This window comes from Cyprinodon tularosa, unplaced genomic scaffold (assembly GCF_016077235.1).
Source record: "Cyprinodon tularosa strain WSP-4 unplaced genomic scaffold, ASM1607723v1 ctg259, whole genome shotgun sequence".
Taxonomy (NCBI): domain Eukaryota; kingdom Metazoa; phylum Chordata; class Actinopteri; order Cyprinodontiformes; family Cyprinodontidae; genus Cyprinodon; species Cyprinodon tularosa.
The window spans coordinates 472,628-493,522 of NW_024038958.1; the positions used below are offsets into that span (position 1 = coordinate 472,628).

At 39.4% G+C, this 20,895-nt stretch overlaps 1 long non-coding RNA gene across 1 annotated transcript; it reads left to right on the forward strand.

The window, feature by feature from the left end:
- The first annotated feature begins 4,666 nt into the window (after positions 1-4,666).
- LOC119785791 lies at positions 4,667-7,062 on the forward strand. Its single transcript, XR_005281098.1, has 3 exons — positions 4,667-4,701; positions 6,381-6,444; positions 6,662-7,062. It is a non-coding gene; the product is annotated as an uncharacterized LOC119785791 (long non-coding RNA).
- The last annotated feature ends 13,833 nt before the right edge of the window (positions 7,063-20,895 follow it).

Below are 20,895 nucleotides of genomic sequence, written 5' to 3' on the forward strand. Positions count from 1 at the left end.
GAGAGAGTCTGTTAAGTGTTCAAAGATGCAGACAAAAACCAAAATTAACTTACCAAAAGGATTAATCGGATCCAGATGTACAGCAGAAGTCAATATTGCTGGCCACAGCTCTCAATGTCTTCTAGATACCGGCTCACAAGTCACTACAATTCCAGTTTCTTTCTTCAATGAGCATCTCTCAGATCATCCAGTGCATTCATTAAATGACCTACTTCATGTTGAAGGGGCTGCAGGTCAACAAGTTCCATATTTGGGTTATGTTGAAATACCAATAACTTTTCCAAAAGACTTTATTGGGAGTGAACTAACAGTTGAAACCCTTGCTTTGGTTGTTCCTGATGTGAGACCTGGATTTCCAGCTTCAGTACTAATTGGCATGAATACACTTGAAATTCTCTATGAAAAGTTTTGTTCCAGTGATTGTCCCACATTCCAACCTACCTCATACGGGTTTAAAACAGTTCTGCATCAGTTAATGCATCAGCAGAACTGTGGCAATCATTTGGGTGTTGTGACTCTCCATAGTAAAACTCCTGTACTTATTCCAGCTGGTTGCACAATGGTGGTCGAGGGTCGTGCCAAGCTTTCTTCTACAGCCAGTCAGTGTGCTGTTGTTCGGCACCCGGTTTCAGGCCTGCCGGGTGGCCTGGTTGTCAGTAGCTGTCTGGTTGCACTTCAACTTGACTCACTCAATAAGGTTCCAGTTGCTGTTTCCAATGAAACAAAGCAAGTCATTTCCATACCAGCTTTAAGTATCATTGCTGAACTGGAAGCCTATGCAGGTATCATCTCAGAGCACCATGTGACCAACCACATGGCTGAGAAAACATCAACAGCATCTTTGAAAATCAATTTTGGTGAGTCTCCAATACCATCAGAATGGAAGGAAAGAATCATAACATAGTTAAATGCTGTACCTGAAGTTTTTGCTCATCATGATTTAGATTTTGGATGTACCAAGCAAGTGAAACATTAATCTTCATGATAATACTCCTTTCAAACATCGTGCGAGACCGATTCACCCACAAGATATAGAGGCTGTTCGCAAACACTTACGTGAACTTCTGGATGCTGGTGTTATCAGAGAATCTGAATCCCCTTTCTCATCTCCAATTGTTGTTGTTAAGAAAAAAAATGGAGACATTCGACTGTGCATTGACTATCGTAAACTTAATTTACAAACTGTCAAAGATGCATATGCTTTGCCCAACCTGGAAGAATCATTTACAGCTCTCAGAGGATCAAAGTGGTTTTCAGTGCTAGATCTGAAATCTGGTTATTATCAGATTGAAATGAATGAAGCTGATAAAGCTAAGACTGCTTTTGTTACTCCACTTGGGTTTTGGGAGTTTAACCGAATGCCTCAGGGGGTTACAAATGCACCATCAACCTTTCAAAGATTGATGGAGAAATGTATGGGTGACCTGCATTTGAAAGAGGTATTGGTTTATTTGGATGACTTGATCATATTCTCAAACAGTCTTGAAGAACATGAAAACCGTCTGCTGAGAGTTCTAAATCGTCTGAAAGAGTTTGGATTGAAACTTTCTTTGGAAAAATGTAAATTTTTCCAAACGTCTGTCAGATACTTGGGTCATATAGTTTCAGAAAAAGGTGTTGAGACAGACCCAGAAAAGATTTCCACAGTGAAATCCTGGCCAATTCCTACTAATTTGAAATCTTTAAGATCTTTTCTGGGATTTACTGGCTATTATAGACGTTTCATAAAAGGATACGCCACTATTGCCAAGCCTCTTAACAATTTGACCCGTGGGTACCCCCCAACTAATAAACCCTCAAGAGTACAATCTCCTAAGTGCCCACAGTTTGATCCAAAGCAACCTTTTGGTTCCAGGTGGACTCCTGAGTGTCAGCTGGCTTTTGATACCCTGATCGACAAACTTACTACTGCACCAGTCCTGGGGTTTGCTGATCCTGCACTACCTTACATCCTTCACACAGATGCCAGCACCACTGGACTGGGTGCTGCCCTATACCAGGAACATGAGGGGAAGCTCAGGGTAATAGCTTATGCTAGTCGAGGGTTGTCAGCCAGCGAAAGTCGTTATCCAGCTCATAAACTTGAATTCTTAGCACTGAAGTGGAGTGTAACAGAAAAATTTCAAGATTATTTGTATGGAGCAGATTTTACAGTTGTCACTGATAATAATCCACTTACTTACATCCTAACCTCAGCTAAGCTGGATGCTACCAGTCATCGTTGGCTGGCTTCACTTTCTACTTTCTCCTTTAAGTTGCAGTATCGAGCAGGGAAACACAACCAGGATGCTGATGCACTCTCTCGTCGCCCCTGTGAAGATCCTGTCATAGATGAAGTTGCACATAAAGATCAGGAACTCATCTCTCAGTTTGCTCAACAACATATTTTAGACAACAGCAACAATGAGATGTCACCTGAAGTGATGGATGCAATCTGCCAAAGTCGTCTGGTTCGGACCCAAGTTGAAAGTCTTTTGGTTGAATCACTCTCAGCCAGGGCAGATGTAATTCCCGTGGATTACTCTGAAGAGGCACATGGACTTCCTGTTGTTCCTGCAATGTCTCATTCTGACCTAAAAGATCATCAGAGAGCTGATCCTACTGTCAGGGAAGTTATCCATCAGTTGGAGTCAGGTAAAAAAATTCCCCCAACAGTCAGGAGTGAACTTCCAGAACTTCATCTTCTCCTTAGAGAATTTACAAAACTGGAGATGATTGATGGCATTCTTTACAGGAAACGGCAAGAAAATGAGCAACATGTATATCAACTGGTCCTTCCAGCAGACCTCCGTGAATCTGTTCTTCATGGTCTTCACAATGACATGGGCCACCCGGGAATAGAGCGAACCCTTGATCTTGTTAGAGCTCGATTCTATTGGCCTAGAATGGCTATGTATGTGGAGCAGAAAATAAAAGCATGTGGACGTTGTGTTCATCGAAAGACTCTGACAGAGAGAGCTGCTCCACTAGTTAACATTCGGACTTCACGCCCACTGGAGCTCATTTGTATGGATTTTCTCAGTCTTGAACCTGATACCAGCAATACCGAAGACATTCTCGTGTTGACAGATCATTTCACCAAGTTTGCCATTGCTATTCCAACACCGAATCAAAAGGCAAGAACGGTCGCCAAATGTCTTTTGGACAATTTCATCATCTATTTTGGAATTCCAGAAAGACTACATACAGATCAAGGATCTGATTTTGAGTCCAAATTGATAACAGAGCTTTGTGCTATGACAGGAATTAAAAAGGGTCATACAACACCATACCATCCCAGAGGAAACCCTGTAGAAAGGTTTAATCGCACACTCTTAGCAATGTTGGGAACTCTTGAACCAAAACAGAAGTCAAAATGGAAAGAATATGTTAAACCTCTCGTTCATGCGTACAATTGTACCAGAAATGAAGTGACAGGATATAGTCCTTATGAACTTATGTTTGGACGCTGTCCTCGACTCCCGATTGATCTTGCTTTTGGTCTTCCTATCTGTGAAGAGAAATGTCCATCACATTCGCAGTATGTACAGAGCCTGAAGTCACGGTTGAAAGAGAGTTATCAAATAGCATCAAAGAACTCTGCCAGAAGTGCTAAAAGAAACAAGACTCGGTTTGATCAGCGAGTTCTACCATCCAAGCTGGAAGTTGGAGACCGAGTACTTGTGCGGAATGTGAGACTCAGAGGTAAACACAAACTCTGTGATAAATGGGAGCAAGATGTATTTGTAGTGGTGAAGTGTGCTGGGGATCTCCCAGTTTATACGGTGAAACCAGAGTGCAAAGATGGCCCACTACGCACTCTACACAGAGACCTTCTTCTTCCATGTGGTTTTCTCCCCATGACAGATGCTGAAAGACCAACTGAGACAGTTCCAGTCACAAAACTCCAGACACGTCAACACACCAAGAAATGTCAAGAATCTTCTGAGGACTCTGCAGAAGGTGAGAACTGTGAGCAAGAAGAGATTTCATTCTATCTAGTTCCACCTCCATTAGAATTTAAAATGGAGAAACCTCTCAGACAGTCATCACCTCCTGATGATGAAGAAAACTCTGTTGTCCCAACAGTTTCTCCAGTGGAAAAACAACCTGTTGAAATTCTTTCAGATTCTGAGAGTTTGAAGTCAGTTGTTGAAGTGGAATCAATTGAACCAGAATCTAGTGTCAAAGAGCAACCTGATGTTTCTGCAGAACAAGTTCCACCTCATCCTGAAGACTTACCTGATCCAGGCAGCCCAGTTGGTGAAACTGTTCCTGTTCCTGATTCTGAAATTTATTTGAACAGATCCCCAAACCTTGATGGCATAAATCAAATTGATGACATTTCTCTAAGACGATCAACACGTCACAGAGTGGCGCCTAAACGGCTTCAATATCCTACTTTAGGCAATCCGCTTATTTCAGTTGTTCAAACTTTATTGCACGGTTTGTCTGATGCTTTAGTTTTGACACCCACCACTTCCAGCAATGTTCACATTGTTTAATGTTTACATGTCAGGGGACGTGCATGATTTAAAGGGGGGAGGGTGTAACCCAGGGTGAAAACTGCCCTTAGTCCCGCCTTACTGCCCCATTGGTTAGAGTGACAGTCATTCACACAGTGCATGCAGCCAATTGACACACCTGAGGCAATTATTTTGGCTTGCTCCAGCTTTCCCTAGTCAGATGTGAGGGGGAGAGCTGGAGACAAAGGAGCTACAGGTTGGTGTTCCCAAACAATCAGTTTATCTCTTTGTTTGTAATGCACTGTTTTAACCTCACAATATACAGTTGCTGGTCATAAAATTAGAATATCATGAAAAAGTAGATTGATTTCAGTAATTCCATTTAAAAAGTGAAACTTGTATATTATATTCATACATTACATACAAACTCATATATTTCAGATGTTTATTTTGTTTAATTTTGATGATTACAAATGACAACAAATGAAAATCTCAAATTCATCATATCAGAAAATTAGAATATTGTGAAAAGGTTCAAAATTGATGGCCCCTGGTGCCACACTCTAATCAGCTAATTAACTCAAACCACCTGCAAAAGCCTTTAAATGGTCTTTCAGTCTAGTTCTATAGGCTACACAATCATGGGGAAGACTGCTGACTTGACAGTTGTCCAAAAGACGACCATCGACACCTTGCACAAGGAGGGCAAGACACAAAAGGTCATCGCTAAAGAGGCTGGCTGTTCACAGAGCTCAGTGTCCAAGCACATTAATAGAGAGGCGAAGGGAAGGAAAAGATGTGGTCGAAAAAAGTGTACAAGCAAGAGAGATAACCGCACCCTGGAGAGGATTGTGAAACAAAACCCATTCAAAAATGTGGGGGAGATTCACAAAGAGTGGACTGCAGCTGGAGTGAGTGCTTCAAGAACCACCACACACAGACATATGAAAGACATGGGTTTCTGCTGTCGCATTCCTTGTGTCAAGCCACTCTTGAACCACAGACAGCGTCAGAAGCGTCTTGCCTGGGCTAAAGAGAAACAGGACTGGACTGCTGGTGAGTGGTCCAAAGTCATGTTCTCTGATGAAAGTAAATTTTGCATTTCCTTTGGAAATCAAGGTCCCAGAGTCTGGAGGAAAAGAAGAGAGGCACTTCATCCACGTTGCTTGAAGTCCAGTGTAAAGTTTCCACAGTCAGTGATGGTTTGGGGTGCCATGTCATCTGCTGGTGTTGGTCCATTGTGTTTTCTGAGGTCCAGGGTCAACACAGCCACATACCAGGAAGTTTTAGAGCACTTCATGCTTCCTGCAGCTGACCAACTTTTTGGAGATGCAGATTTCATTTTCCAACAGGACTTGGCACCAAAGCTACCAGTACCTGGTTGAAGGACCATGGTATCCCTGTTCTTAATTGGCCAGCAAACTCTCCTGATCTTAACCCCATAGAAAATCTATGGGGTATTGTGAAGAAGAAGATGCAATACACCAGACCCAACAATTCAGAAGAGCTAAAAGCCACTATTAGAGCAACCTGGGCTATCATAACACCTGAGCAGTGCCACAGACTGATCGACTCCATGCCACGCCGCATTGCTGCAGTAATACAGGCCAAAGGAGGCCCAACTAAATACTGAGTGCTGTACATGCTCATACTTTTCATGTTCATACTTTTCAGTTGGCCAACATTTCTATAAATCCTTTGTTTTTATTGGTCTTCAGTAATATTCTAATTTTCTGATATGATGAATTTGAGATTTTCATTTGTTGTCATTTGTAATCATCAAAATTAAACAAAATAAACATCTGAAATATATGAGTTTGTATGTAATGTATGAATATAATATACAAGTTTCACTTTTTAAATGGAATTACTGAAATCAATCTACTTTTTCATGATATTCTAATTTTATGACCAGCACCTGTAAAAATCATGTAGATCCGAGAAATCCAGTGAGTTTGGAGCCTTGGAGCTGCCATACTCTCATCTATTATTGGAATTGGTGAGTAGAGAGCAAAATGTTTGTTGTTTTAGCATGTTGGTGGCAGCAAATGCTAAGCGTGATCATCAATTGTTGTAATCCAACTGTAAGATAATGAGATAAATGTTCTTTATTTGGTCTGATAGATTAGATTTTGCATTTATTTCTGTGTGAAACTGGAAAAAGTCTAGTTAACTAGCCGGCTGGAAATTTACTGGTCCTGTTTATTTTAATACAGGCCAGGTGATCCCTTTTTAGAGAAAAAGATGGCGAGCTTCTGAAAACTGGCTGGAGCCAGGAGAGCCTTAAGAATCACTCCACAGTAGACTGGTCTGTATCATTTCCCCCCTCCATCTCACCACTCAGGCATACACTCCATTATTCACCTCTTCATCCAAAACAACTTGCGCTGGGACATTCTTCAACTTAAATATCTGGATAATCCAACCATGGATTTCTGAATGTGTGTCGGTCAGACTCTGGACTGATCAGCGGGGAATTTAAGACCAGTTGTGCACAAACAAAAGAAGGATTGCCACAGTACTGTGTATATATATTTTTTTGTATTTATTTTGGGTTCTATGTATGTTGTCTTGTATTGTTTACTTTAAATTTGTATAATACATGGTATTGAAAGCAGTTATTTTGTGTCGTTTATTGATTACTGACAACGGCTCCAGTAGACGAATTCTAGTCTTCTGAATTTCTTCCATCTAGTCCTTTTACAATTTAAATGGTGCTACAATAACTTTATGGTCTTGCTATTTTTTTCTCATCATTGTAGATTTCTCTGGTCTGTTCCTGTTCGGCTTCGACACCATCCTGGAATAAAATATCAGCTGTGCTTTTCCCATCAACATCTCTGTTTATAGATGTTGGAGTTGGCCTATTTTCCAGTGTAGTTATCTTTTTCTCTTACTGTGAGTAACTGCATGTGCTCTCTTTCATCCTCTGACTTGGGAGCTGGCTTGGAGCTCGTCTTGTCTTTCCTGGACAGGGCCACCTGTGGAGCTAGTTAACAGTTACCTTTTGTATCTCTGCTTCTTTCTGTTTGTCTGTTTCTGTCTCATTGAACCCGCAGTTGGCCCAGGCAAATGGCAACTCACAATGAGCCTGGTTCTGCTGGAGGTTTCTTCCTGTTAAAAGGGAGTTTCCTCTCGACTGTCGCTACATGCATGCTTGGCGTGAGGGATTGCTGAAGATTCCAGGACAAGATGCAAGAGGAAATCATCATGACAAGCTCGTCCAGGAGGAGCATTTCCTGCGAGTCAATTTGAACCAAAATTATGTAGAATATCGTGGAACTTTTATCAAATGTTTCTTTTCTTTAAGATTAGCAATGCTTCTTTTCCTTTAGATTTATGTGTACATTCTGATAAGCTAAAGTGAGGATTTTTGTCCAGAAGGGGCACTTTGATTTGATTCATTCAAATGTAATGCCTTTCATGAAACTAAAACAAAGGGTAAGAAAATCTATTCTTGTTTTATTTTAATATTGAATTTTTTCAAGTAATACCTGTTATCCACTATCCTATGGGGATACCCTGGGCTTTTGTTGGTACTCAGTATTTTTCATGTTTCACTTCTCTTGAGGGAAATATTTCAATGATGCACTCATTCCAACATTGCAAAACCACATAAATGTTCCAGGGTCTTTTGAATTTACCTTACTTTTTTTTTCACACAAAAAAAATATATAGAACAAAATGTTAATTTTCCGAGTAATACCAACATATTTCTACTTCAAATCTCACAGCAGAATTAAGCCTCTTTTGTGGGATTGTTGTCATGTCACAAGACCAAATTAAAGATGTCATTTGACATAAGTCTGCGTAAGCCTGGTGTTTATCAGTATCCCAAAGGACGGAGCACAAATTGCAGCTTGATCCGCTGTCTCTTGTTATATGTTGAGAGTGAGGGTCCTCCACGATTTGTTCAATCTGCCTTGTGTTTTTTCTAAAGCCTCTAATGGGATAAGCAATTTTCAGGTCAGGGATTTACCAGAAATCAACAAATAATAATACAATAGTGCAAGGCTCTTGTGCTGAGGAGGAGTGTAAGCATTCCCAGATGTTTTCAGGCTGGGTCCTGTTAAAGGTGGATAACGGGGCACAAAGCCTTCATCCATATGTCGAGGTGTGTGCTGAGATGCTTTTTTTGGAGGCTCTAAGTCTGCTTTCTACTAAGACTTAGAAAGCATCTAATCTGCTGACGTGACAGCAGGCTTGAATCGACAATGACCCACCAGTCACCTGCTGCTTTCACCTCATCCTACAGAAACTATGAAAAACCCTGGCCAACAAGTGGCCACTTGGGGGTTTCCATATTTGTCTGCAAGTCATGAAGATTGTTTACAATATTAGCTGATGTCCAAGGCTCTTAGTTGGTTAACACAAAATCCAGTTTTATATTACACAAAATCTAATCTTATATTGCTAGTAATGATGCAGAGTTAAAATGATAAATGTACATGCTCTGTTTCCATGCACATTGTCTCACATTACTCTGTGTATAGCTAAGCTTGCTGGAGGCCAATTTGAACTGCTTCTCTGACTTGCACCTGGCAGCGTGTGCAGCAGTGTGTAAATGAATGGTTTGGCCTAACCTAAAGGGTTTATCTTGGTATGGTTTAAGTAGATTTTGGTGGGTTGAGATAGGGTCAGAAACCAGTTGGCTGAGCCAATTTAAGCACCAGAACCAAGATGCTCTTCCTAGAAGGCAGTATCTTCTAGGTATCAACTCCTCTTTGGATGGCTGTGTTTCTGTACAGAAGGATTTAGCCCATTAAAAGCATAACCAGATGTTTTTTGTGTGCTTGAGTGTTACATGGATTAGAAATGATTGGTTATAATACCCATCCATTTCTTAATGGGCTAGCAAACCTCAAGCCCCACTGGGAGTATCTTAAAAGCTATTTCCATTTCTGTTTTTGTTTTGTTCATATTTGTAGATAAAGAGAAAACAAAACAGAAAAGAAAGATGTTGACTCTGTTATTTGGGAGTCATTAAAAATATTTGCACTATGCAAGCTTAAGAAGTTAAGCACAGATACAACACTGAAAAAACGATGTAGAAATAAGTTAAAATCCTTAAATTGTCTTTACCCTTAATTTGAGTAGGCAAATGAGATAGTTTGCCAATGGCGTGTCTTTACTCCTAAAATAAGATAATTAGATAACATGCACTTGAAATAAGACAATGCAAATGTTTTTTCTTATTTTAAATGTAAATTGTTTTGTTTCATTGGCAAAATGTCTCTTTTACCTCCTCAATCCAAGAACAAATGCACTTATTTTAAGAAAAATGACTTATCTAGATTTAGATTTTTTTCTAGTGCAGAGGTGGGAAGTTTGCATACACTACTCATTTAAACAGTTCATCTTTTCCAGGGTTCAATAGTTATAAAACAACCAACTTTATCTTTATGTAACAAAAATAAGGTCAAGTTAGTATCTATTCAGGATGTCCTATTATACAGATTAATAGGACATCTATTTTCACTCACTAAAAATAAAGATACATAATTTTCTCTCCTGTGTGATGTTAGATAAGACTCTCTTTAGCTCCTGTAATATCAATTACTTCCTCTATTTGGTAAATGCCAGAACAATAAGGTAGAGAATATTTTAGAATTTTTTTTATACTTTGTTAAAAAACAAACAAACAGTAGTTTACATAGGCTTACATTATTTTGGCTTTAAACAATTTGCTGAAGCCCAGAATATTATGAAATAGCTTTGGCAGACAAGGGCAGGCTGCAGCGTGTCATCTGGTCTGCAGAGAAGGTGATTGGCTGCAATCTTGCATCTCTCCAGGATCTGTACGCCTCCAGGACTCTGAGGCATTCAGGGAAGATTGTGGCTGATCCCTGGCACCCCAGCCAAGAACTATTTCAGTCACTTCCCTCTGGCAGGAGGCTGATGTCCATCAAGACCAAAACCTCACACCACAAGAGCAATTTCTTCCCATCCCCTACCAGCATTATCAGCAAGGCCCAGAGACCCCCGTGACACTGACACTGCCTCTCTCCCTCCCCCATTCAGGACCTACAAGCTTCACCAACGTAGCATCTCCAGACCTTCTGCATTACAGTAATGCACAGCCCACTGTGTATATAGTATATAGCTTTATACTATATAATGTATATAGTATAAGGTATGTTTTAAATTGTATATAGCTATAGAGTCAGTATTCTGTATGTATATATATATATATATATATATATATATATATATATATATATATACATATAAGTGTTGCGCCGATGCCATTTTTTGGCCCCGATACCGATACCCGATACCTGGCTGTGCAGTATAGGCCGATACCGATACCATTATAATGTAAAATAATTGCCATCATGGCTTTGTCAAGCTGCTGCCTACCTTTGTGAAGCAGGAAAAAATCTAATATGAAGTGAATCCATTAGAACTTTTTAATAAAAAGTTCTACAGGATAATACAAATAAAAAATTTTTATTGCCTACCTGGAGTGGGCGACAATAGTTGAATAAACTTATGGCTCTCAAAATGGTATCTGTGCTCTATTGGTTGGTACTTGCCGATACCTATACCACCATTTTAGGGCAGTATCGGCGCCCCAGTATCGGTGCAACACTAATATATATATATATATATATATATATATATATATATATATATATATATATATATATATATATATATATATATATATATATATATATAGTGCATTGAAGTGCAGTGATTGTAACCTCCTGATTTAATAATTATTGGTTAATTAATGTGTAACATTTGACTTAAATGGATGCAAGCCTTGTTTGATTTCATGTGAAAAGAAAAGCAAACCTCTACAAGTCTCATTTGAGTACATTTTCTAAATAAGTGAAGTTGCCATGTTCCCTTTTATGAAACCCAACATCATGGGACTGTCTGTTCAATAGACAGACTGTATTGTATAGACTGTGTCCATAAATCTCGGAAAAAACAACCAAACTGCCTGGAAAGATTCTGGCAGAGGTTAGTTATCAACAGTGATAAAGTTGTGAAATATTTGAAGAAGGGCGCTTGCAACCCTGAGAATACCCTCCTTACTTCAAAATGCATGAGTACTCTTTCAGTAACATGTGGTTTATATGCAGGATGGACTGTTGTTTTTTTATAAAATAGATGGCATGATGATAGCATTAGCCCGGAAGTTCAAGCTTCGGTACTAATAGGTCTTCCAAATGGATTGTTACCCCAACCTGAAGGCTGAAGTAAATGGTTTGGAATATTTATTACTCTGTTCAATGTTATATATCTATGCAAGTGTCCTTGTTTCCCTGTAAGTTTTTTTTTATTTTATTTTATTAAATGATTGAAACTCACCTTGTTTCATCCTGGTATCAATCTGCACTTTGGTCATGAGCACCAACCTTTAACAGCTGGTCCTCTTCTGCGTGACAGTCATTACATCAGTATCTCAGCAAATTAGACTAAACATGCTCCTACAGTTTAGTGTGAAGGTTTACCTGCTAGCAGTTAGGGGTAATTGACTTATCAAAATTACCTTAAGAGCTGGGCTCCACTGCCTGGGTCGACCCCCTGGTTGAACGTCTGAACTCTTGCTGCACCTCTTAAACCCTCTGTCTGGTCGTATCTTCCTCTGGGTCACCTACATGAACTGTAATGTTGTTTTGTTGTAAATCTAGCCCACTGGAGGCTCCCACCACCCTGCGGGAGTTGGTTTTTGCTTTCCGATTCTGGACCTCCTTGCAAGGCCCCCTCGAACTCCCAAGTTTCGCTTTTTGTTTTGGACATTTCGGTTTTCTTGTACTCTTGATTTGGTTTTCTGGGATCAACTTTTGGGTTTGGGTCTGTCAGAATCTGCATGTTAGATTATGGTTTTGATTTGGTTCCCATTTTTTCAGTCGCTTCCTTTTCTTCTGCTCAAATGTTATTACTTTTGTAATTTTGTGTTTGCTATATTTGTGCTTTAAATCTCTCAGGTGTTCTCTTTTTATGTTTTGAATGGTTTCTGTTTGTCTCCTTTTTCCTCTTTAAACCTGTTTAAATAACTTCTAGAACTGGATTAATCAATTAGTAGATCCCATTTAGCCGTGCCTTTGCATTTTCACCTCTTGTTTGCACCCGTTTTGCTCCCTACCTAGGCCTTCAGTTTGTACTCAGTTGAAATTAGTTACTCTGTTCAGTTTCATTTTTCTGTCCGTTTCTTTGTTACCCTTTAGATTTTCATTATTATTATTTTATTAAATCATTAAAACTCCCCTTGCTTCAACCTGGCACCAATCTGCACTCTGATACCGAACAGCAACCTTTGACAGCTGGTTCCTTTTTGCGTGACAGTCATTACATCAGCATCTTAGCAAATGAGACTACCGGTACACATGTTTAGTGTGAAGGTTCACCTGCTGGTAGGTAAAGGTAATTAAATTATCAAAATTAGCTTAAGAGCTGCTGTGTGTTTTTTGGTTCCATCTGACAGGTTCTGATTGTCTTAACTTGAAATAAATGCCACTGCACTGAAAATGCTTTGTTCCTAGCATCATTGAAATCTAGGTTGTTACATACATATAACTGACTAGTTCTGAAATGACAGAAAAAAATTAAACAGAGAACAAGGGATGATTTTTCCTTTCTTGATTTTCTCTGAGTATGGTGTGGAAGGCTGTGGGCTGATTTTTGTTTGGCACCATTAAAGGCACTTAAGGTTTCTTTAAAGAAGAGGAGGAAACATATAAAAAACTTCATCCAAGGAACTACATTAAACATCCAGCTTCACAGAATCTATGAAATACAATTTTAATGAGCACAGATAATAGGGATTAAAATGATCATTAAGCTTTAGCCTTTACTGATATACAATTATCAAAGAGCACTGTACACCTCCACCAGCTCTAATATCTGGTAGTGAAATCCATTCCTGAAGGGTTGCTGCTGTCGTTTTTGTTTTATGCTTTGAAAATAAGTCACGAACTATTTATTATAAATGGCCCAAAATTTTAAAATATTACCTCAGCTTTTGGACTCTCTTTGTTAGTACAGATAGTCAAAAGTGGGTGTTATTGATAAGGTGTTGAGGTTGGCACAGATTCAGTCAGATTCTTAATGCTGCGATGTAGTTAAAAAGCCAAACCTAAAGCAAATTAAGAGATAATTATGCATCAAGACTATCTGTAGACAATTGAATTGTCAACAGTAGGAAAATATCTTTATGGCCTTTTTTGAATCATTATTAAAAATTTTTAACTATACAGCTAGGTTCCTTCAAGGCAGGAGCATCTATAGGGAAGAGGCATAGACTGAAGCAGTTTGATAAGAAAGGTGTATAACAAGGTAAAATATTCATAACATTGGGCCTGATGGAACAGCATTTTAATTTTCAAGTTGTATATTTCTCTTATTTTTTTCCTCCCAGAGTTGGCTCCTACAAATGTTTCACATCAGATTCAACAAACGTGTTACCTTCATAAATGTGATGCAATCCACCTGTGCACGAGTGAACACCTTCAAGACAATTAAAAGGGGCCTTAATCGTTCTCAGATCAACTACCAGTTCCTTGGTCTTTGCCACGTTGAGCTGCAGATGGTTCTGCTCACACCAGTTGTCCACCACACCCCCTGTACTTCATCTCCTTACCATTCTTGATACGTCCAATGTCCTACTGCAGAGCTGACAGAAAAATTCTGAAGGTGGTAGGTCTCTATGCAGTAGCTGAAGTCCGGGGTGTAAAGGGTGAAGAGGAAAGGCGAGAAGACAGTCCCCCTGTGGGGTCCCGGTGCTGCTGATCACCTTTTCTGACTTGCTGTGCTTCAGGCGCACATACTGGTGTCTGCCAGTGAGGTAATCCACAATCCAGAACACAATGGGGGCATCCACCTGCATTGCTTTTAGTTTCTCAACCAGTAGAGCCGGCCTGATGGTGTTGAATGCACTGGAGAGGTCAAAGAAAATGACTCTCACAATGCTCGCTGGCTTGTCCAGGTGGGTGTCGATCCAGTTGACCAGGTAGTTGATGGCATCCTCAACTCCTAGTCAGGGCTGGTAGCTGAACTGGAGGGGTCCAGAAGTGGGCAGGAAGCTGCTCCAGGATGAGTCTCTCCAGGGTCTATCATGATGTGTGATGTCTGTTTAAAGCCAGCTTCAAACAGACATCAATTAAATTGACATTTAATACTGACATTAACATTTTAATACTGTTCTCTCTGACACATAAACATAGAAATATTACAAAGAAACTCTAATTTGACAAATTCGGACAATCCCAAACATTCCACATTTAACAAAGCCAAAGGGAAAATATGAAGCAGAAGTGGGAGATGAGGAGCCAACAAGTCAGCTCTATGGCTGTGTTTGAACATCTTTCCTAACTCCTAGATCACTCGATCACTATATAGGGCTACATATACAGTGGACTTCATAGTGAACTCAGTTAAATGACTATTCAGACAGATAATCACTACTCTTTGCTCCCAGAAGGTCACGTGACTCCACCTCCCTGTACAGTGCATGCTCCATCTTTGTTGTTTGCCAGCACTGTCGCTACCAGACAGTAGGCTGCTGTCACAAGAAACCCCCTAAAGCTTTGCGAGGAGAACTCTTGCAAAGCATTCTGGGATATATCTGCTAAACTAGTGACCATGGATGATCCCTATCTTTCAAGGTGCATTGTGGTCATCCACTAGACAATCAGACATTCATTTAAAATGGTGAACCACTATATAGTGATTGGGGCAGACGTTCAGACACAGCATATGTCATGTATTTGTTCTACCCAGCCACTGAATCAGATAGGTCCAATCTGCACAATTTAATTAACTGTGCAGATTGGATTCACCTGGTTCAGTTGCTGGGCAGAACAAAAACATGACAAAGAGATGACTTGATGGCTCCAAATCTCCCACCTCTGCTATGAGGTGAACTGCATGCATGTTTTACTGTTAGAAAAGATTCAAGCAGCAACACATTGCAGAACCTCCTTTCTGAACTTCCTATCTATTTTCTATTCCATGTGCTGTTTCAATAGTAGCTTTATCCCACATAGAGCTAACTGACTGTTCTTTCTGTAATGATTCAGAACAGAGAACTCAGAATTCAGGCATGAACGACAGTGGATAACTTAAAAAAACATTTAAAATGACAGGCTGTGGATCTGTGGTATCAGCAGCTAGGGCGTCTAGGCAGGAACATCTACAGGAGAGAAACAAAGGATAGTGACCACGATATTCTGACAGAGGATGATTATGAACGTGTGAATCCAGGGGCGTTGTTAGGCACAAAGCTTTACTGGGGCACTGGCCCCCTACCGCATATGCCCCTCCTTCCATACACAAATACAGACAAGCACACTGCTCCACCCTGATACATTCCTACCAAAATTACCAGTTAAGATATTAATGAGTGTAAGAGCATATTTGTTTTAACAAACATGAACATTTTCAACATTGCAGCTATAAAAAATAAGACATCACCAACTTTGACAAATAAAAAGTTTCCTTATACACATTCTGAAGTAATCATTAATTCCTAGGTTTCAGAGTTTTAGTTCAGGGGAAAGTTTAACTCAACCTGAACTAAGTTTTTCTTTTATTTATTTAGCATTAAAGTGTACCTCCTATTTTTCATTTTTGCAAAGTGGTCAATCACTTGACTGTGACTCAGCTTAGAAAGTTCTTCCTTTTCAACTGATAAAATAGCAAGATGATGGAGCCTTGTCTTGTCCCATTGTGCACCTCAGCCAAGTGTGGAGCCTTCTCAACACACTGAATGACCTTTCACAACTCCAGCTGTAGACTGGGATGGTGAGGAAGATCTGGATGACCTGCGTTAGTGTTGGGAACATGATGTTATCAAGCAAGTTGAAAACAGACTGCATATCCTTGATGACAAGGCTTTCTTTTTCAATCAGGAAAAGTTTTCAAACCATTAATTAATTAACTTTTTTTACTCCAAAATTGTGCTGGGGATAGTGGGACAACTTCACTTCTCCCTTTCCTTTCCTACTCCAGCACCTTCATTCTCATTCTCTACAGCAAACATTAAAAAACATAAATTTATAATTATGTAAATATCAATCATATTGCTTATAACGTTCCTAATGTAACTGGTTAGCTTAAATCACCAATTCATCACGGGACCTTACCTCCCTCTCTCTCATCTTGTTTGCTGCTTCCCTGTCTCATGTGAGGAATTTCCTGATATCCATCTACAAACCAGTGCAGTAATTTTCAGTTAGTAGCCTATAAATCAAGTGGTATCTCTGGGAAAATAATAAAATTGACAGGTAAGAAATGTTACCAGGACTAAAAATGCGTCGTGGCCGCACAGTGTCCCATCCAACTCAGTTGAGAGCAGCGTGTAAGTTTACCGGCAGTTCATGCAGTGACATGCGCTGACGTGGGGGCGCTAATACATCCTCAATTTGGTGTTAACAACACACTTGCCATGCATTTGAGAAGAAATATACATCTCCTCCCGTTGGAATTATCTAAATTGATGCATTAAAAAAAAAGTATTACTTTTGCAAATATTCATGAGATTTATACTGGGGCACAGCTCATTTATACTGGGGCACGTGCCCCAGTAAATGCGGTCTGGCAACGCCAATGTGTGAATCACTAACCAGGTTTAACAGTTCAGACCGAGCCCAGAGAACGAGGATGATTCCAGCCTGTCAGCTGACTAGACGTAGCAGGCACTGCCAAAGAGTTCCAGAAGCTGAAGTCTAGACGGCTGCAGAACTGGCAAGAGATTAGATCTAAGCAGATGAAGGAAGGCAGAATAATTCACAGGGCAAAGTCAAGGTTCATTCCACAGTAGAATCCAACAGGAGTCCGAAGACAGGTCAGGCAAACAGATCAGACAGGGCCAGGCAAGCTCAAAAGTCAGAATACAGAAACAGGTCAGGATCAGGCAAACAGAACACTATTAGTAATGCCCGAAAACTCTCTATAACAAAGGCTCAAGAACAATCTGGCACTGATGGCTGGGACCAAGGAGTTTATATAGAAGCACATTCAAGCGGATCAGATGAGCAGTGATGAGAAACAGGGCAGAGCTAGACAGATGAATAAAATGAGCAATCAAGTGGGCCATCAGTGCCAAATTCATGACACTTTCTTTTGACAAAATAACATCAAATCAAACCAGTGTCCTCTGGATACAGTAGATATAGTGAATGCTAGTTCTATCATTGACAAATAACAATGTAATTTAAAATTGCAGAGTTGCATAATATATGACAAAATAGCCTAATAAAAGGGAAAATTGCTTTTAAGTAACAACAATGTGGTCATTTAGTGAAAAAAATAGGTTTGGTAACAGCTGGCTCATTGTGAGAGAATCCTACGTCAAGTCTAGAGAATAGAGAGGAGAAAAATGGTGAATGCGAAATTTATCCTTAATCACTCATATCTAAGAATTAATTAATTTGTACAATGCTTCTTGCATGAGGCACAATGTTTGCTCTGCTCTTAGAGAGATCCATGCCTTCCTTCTCAGAGGTGCTGACTGGCAGAATTTCTGGCACAGTTATAAAAGATGATGCAACAGAATCAGATATAGAAAAAGTTTTTGTCTTCTGCTGTAAAAAAAAAGATAAGATAAAAATCTAATAATTCCAAAGGTTTGAGGAAGCAGGTTAAATCTGACTTTTAGGCAACAAAAAGGTCAGAGTCAGCACATCTACCTGATCTTACCATGTTAAACAGCTTGAACAGTTTATAGAAAACCAAATCCAGCAAGAGCCAGTCAAAACAAAGAGCTACAATTGTGTTTATGTGTGTGGTGGTGGTGGGGGAGTTGGGGTGGTGGTGTGTGAGTCAATGACGGCCATCTTACGGTCACATGAATTTACCCTCCCTGACTTCCCTCCTTCCCCACTAAGCTGACACCGCGCATTTACACGTTAGCTGCTTTTACCCCTAATAGGATCAGCTGGACTTACCTTTGTCATCTGATAAAACTAAGCAGCTTGACAACTACACTGGTCCTTCTTAACCAATTTATGCTCAATTAAGATAACAGGGAAACCTTGAAAGGACAAAAATGTTTTCAAGTAAAATCATTTGAGTACAACATCACAGTGCCCTGCAGAACTGTTGAAAGATGTTTATTCAGGGCTCATATCAGGGGAGCAGTAGACCAAATTGTTAATATCTATATATCAGATTTTCCCTTAAATTATGTGATTGAGGTTTATTAATTTTTAAAGTTATATTTCAGGCATGTGATCATCAGTTTATGTCACAGTTTCTCTCCCTGCATTTGATCTTTCTTGTAAATTGCACCAGTGCCTCTGGTTACTCTGACTTTCTCTTGCAACTAAAGCACACAATTTAGAGTAACTTTATAGTATAACCTGGAGGTACTAAATGTCCTTTTATAATGAATTTTATCAGTTAAATGGCAATAAACTTGAGCTGACTTTGGAGCTTGTTTGCAGCAGCTCCCTGTTTTTGTCTTTGCGTGAGCTCCTCATGAAAACAGACATGTTCTTTGTCAAAATCTGCAGCCTAAAATTAACCACAAAGCTCCACCACTGTGTGGGTAAGAGATTTTAGGTGTGTTATCCGTGCCGGGGGGCAAATTTAGCATTGACCTGCCAAAGCATCCTGCAGAGAGGACTAAAGAGGTTTGAAACTCTCCCCCCTCTCTCCAGCCCAACGGTTGTTTTTGTGCAGTCTTTCTTCTCCACTCACTGCCGACCTTCAAAGTAAGTAACTCATAAAATGTTATAGATTAAATGCAATTTTCATACATATAATATATTTTCAAAATTCTCTCTCATTGTCCTGGATAATAGTTTGGAGGTCTGGGGATGTGGAGGCGAAATGACACTTGGCTAGCTTTTTTTCTGAGAGGTACTTTTGTCCTACACACTTCAGATTCACTTATAAGGTTCCCATATAATATTTTTATAGGTTTAACCCAGTTAATCTGTCTGTATAGATGTAAACTGTAAAAGGTTAACATACATGTGGCATAGTTTATATGGGACTGATCATTTCTTTTATTCACTCTTTCATAGTTTTACCAGCTGGTTGCTAATTCTATACCAAAATTGGTGGCTGTTGCTCTTTTGGAGATTTCATTTACTTTTTCAGCTTTATTTATTTATTTTTAAGTGGCATGATCTGCAGCTTACAGAAAAATTATGGCTGGTCTGGTTCCCTCATAGTGTCATAGACGGATTTCCTCTACACTAATCATACATCCCCTCCTCTGCAAAGTGACTCTTTTTAAGCTTTAAGAGCAGCGAACATTACAGAACACTATTTTAGCTGCATGCACCTTGTACCGGTACGTAACTGTGAGATGCACCTGCAACTTTACAATAATTTATGTGTGGTGTGTGTATTTGTATTTGTACATGTTTGTAAGCAAAGGCTTCCCTCGAGTTTAAGTTGTGTATTATTATGTACAATTTGAGCCTATTTTATTGCTTATGTGAAGACTATTTCCCAGGAAGCAGAATTTTTTGGTGTGATGAGTTAGTGTAATTGATCTTGAAAATGTTGCTTTTTGCTGATTCGATTGGGCAGACGTTCACCTTGATAAAATACAGATGTTCACAGAGTGTGCTCAAGTATGTGAAAAATCTTGACTGTGTGGAAGATATTTTGTGTCCCATTAATTTGTGAGACAGAAGGGTGCACCTCAACTTTTGGTCATGATTTGCCAGCTGGTTGGGACATTGAGATCAGTTGGGAACGTGGGAAATGCACAGGTAAAAAAATTTAAGCTTTTTTTCAGATATTTCCAAATTAAAAACTAATTCTAAACTAGGTTTGTGAACTTTTGATGTATTAAAAACCAAAAAACTTAAATATGCAGAGTAAATTTTGCTGCAGGCTTTTTGAAAACTGCATGGGAGATAGATATGGGTAAACAGATGGAAAATTCGATTTAGGAGGACAGGTACGGCAGAATTTGATCACGTCCGATAATGTGTGGCATCAGTTAATTCAATTCAAGATGTTTCCTTGCCTGGAATATCAAAACACCCAGACTTCAAGAATGTCTTCTTCTTCTTCTTCTTCTTCTTCTTCTTCTTCTTCTTCTTCTTCTTCTTCTTCTTCTTCTTCTTCTTCTTCTTCTTCTTCTTCTTCTTCTTCTTCTTCTTCTTCTTCTTCTTCTTCTTCTTCTTCTTCTTCTTCTTCTTCTTCTTCTTCTTCTTCTTCTTCTTCTTCTTCTTCTTCTTCTTCTTCTTCTTCTTCTTCTTCTTCTTCTTCTTCTTCTTCTTCTTCTTCTTCTTCTTCTTCTTCTTCTTCTTCTTCTTCTTCTTCTTCTTCTTCTTCTTCTTCTTCTTCTTCTTCTTCTTCTTCTTCTTCTTCTTCTTCTTCTTCTTCTTCTTCTTCTTCTTCTTCTTCTTCTTCTTCTTCTTCTTCTTCTTCTTCTTCTTCTTCTTCTTCTTCTTCTTCTTCTTCTTCTTCTTCTTCTTCTTCTTCTTCTTCTTCTTCTTCTTCTTCTTCTTCTTCTTCTTCTTCTTCTTCT